Raw genomic sequence first — 2,305 nt, 5'->3', positions numbered from 1 at the left:
CACGCTTAAAACACTTAATCATACTTAAAAGTGCCTTGCTGGATACCAGTGAGAGTGCTCACATTCCTCACTCTGGTTAGTCGAGACCTTTATATAGCCAGAAACAAATATATTTAGATCACGGCTCTGAGAACCAGCCTCAGGAATAACTTGCTTAGCAACTAGGTTGAGAGGAAGCAAAATATATTAATAGTGTGATTGAAGACAGGGCTCATCCTTCCTTTTCTCTGCCTTTTCCAGTCATCTAACAAAAACAGGAGAGTCTTTAAGGAAGGAAAACAATGTTATTTAGACATATGTGTGTTTTAGAGATTTAATTTATGTATGCAAATGCATTCTGACAGAAGGAACTAAGGCATCACTTCATATAATGCTATATTTACACAGTGTGACACCAGCAGAGCTAAAGCTGCTGAGCCCTTCTCAATGCTTTATTTTGAGATGCTTGTTACTTTCACAAACTTCCATGGTTTGACTGAAATTCCCAAACAGATTTTTTTTCTGTTTCAGCAAAATTTCTTCTTAAGCTTTCATGAAAATCATGTAAGATATTCAGTTTTTCCTGTATTAAAATTGCAGCAGAAGCTCCTCTGAGAATTTGTCAACCCTACATACGAGGAAGCAAAGAGTGTTCACTCTGTACAGATTGTCCAGGGTAATTCTGTTCCTGTTTCCATGAAAATGCCTCCACGTTTAGTCAATGAAACTAGAAAGTCAGTAGAAAGCTTGAGTTTGAATCTGCATTGAACACAACCTGTCTCTGCAAAGTTTGGGTACATTCAAGGAACTGATGGTGTTCCCAGAGCAGAGAGCAACTCAGCAATTTCATCGAGAGCTGAGCAAGAGCTGTCCTGGGATGTCAGCAGAAGCCAACTGGGGAGATACCTGCATGCTCCTGGTGCTCTCAATGCCAGACCCACAGCGCGTGCAGCCTCTCAGCACTCATGAAAAGAAAAATGTGGTATTTCTAGAACAGGAATGAGCTTCTGAGAGAGACACGAAGCCAGTTGGAGGATGAGAACTGGAAAGACAACAGAGGATAACACAGGTCTTTGTACGCTGTAGCACATTAACTTCCACAACCTGCACATAACAAGGTTTCATTAATACCATCTGTGAAACCTGCTGGGAAAATGTTAGTCACCTTGCCATTTGGCTGCTTGTTTGTATAGCAAATTGAATTCCATTACTGCTATCAAGTTACTCCATTTGCTCAAATGGCCGAGCTATTTGGATCTGCGGCAGGTAGGTACAACCCTTCTTGTGATTCATACAGGTGCTAAGATAGTTTCATGTAAAAGACTCAGGAGGGGTTTTGTGGTCATGTATATTTCTATAGGAGCTCGCACACAAAAGATCTGCACAGAGAGCCTTTGCGGTCCTCTGAATAGGCAAGGTGCAGCTTGACGCTCACTGCCATCCCTGGACGGACTACCTGGATTTGGGGTAAGGAGGCCTGACTGCACAGACTCCCTTGGGGCAGAGGAGCAGAGGTGCAGCGCTGCCTCAACACCCTCAGCCCGTTCCTGGAGCTGGTTTGCATGTCTCGGCATCTGGCGCTCCCCGTTCCAGTCCTGCAGCTCGGAGCCGGGCGGGTGGCTCCGCACCAGCCTGAGGAGACCTCAGGTGGCTCCGTGCAGAGCCGAGGGGTGCGCAGCGTGCCTGCACCTGGGCCAGGCCTGGCTGCCTCCAAACGGGGTTTTATTGTTTAATGGGGTCTGTGTGGCAGAGGAGGTGGTGGGAGGGTGGTTCACAATTCCTCAGCTTGGGTTCCAGGAGACACGAGGCCCCATGGGGACATGGAAACATGAGGGCATGGAGGCGGAGAGGACATGCAGACATGAGGGCATGAAGGCAGCAAGGATATTTTGTGTAGACCTGTGCTATTCCAACTATGTTGGAATTTTGGATTTGGGATATTGGATATTTTGGAAAATGGGATATTCTATGATTCTGTATGGAGATGGGAGGGCATGAAGGCAGCGAGGACATGAGGGCACACACACCCCCAGCTAGGTGCTCCACTTTTATCCACACGTTATCCATTTATTATCCACTTTATTGCCCTCACCGCCATGTCCCACACACCCCACACCACCTTCTCTTTCTGCCACCCCCCTCATGCTCCCCATGTCCCCTCTCCCCCACGCCTCGCCAGGGGCAGGCAGCCCCGGTGCTGCGCCGCCATGCCAGGCACGTCATGGCGGCGTGGAGGGGGCGAGCTGAGGGGAAGGGGGACGGCAGCAGCGCGGCCGCCATGGCCAGGCGGGGCCCCGGGGAGGAAGAGGAGGAGGCGGAGGAGGAA

Source organism: Anas platyrhynchos, chromosome 2, assembly GCF_047663525.1.
Source record: "Anas platyrhynchos isolate ZD024472 breed Pekin duck chromosome 2, IASCAAS_PekinDuck_T2T, whole genome shotgun sequence".
Lineage (NCBI taxonomy): Eukaryota > Metazoa > Chordata > Aves > Anseriformes > Anatidae > Anas > Anas platyrhynchos.
This window is presented reverse-complemented; position numbering follows the sequence as displayed.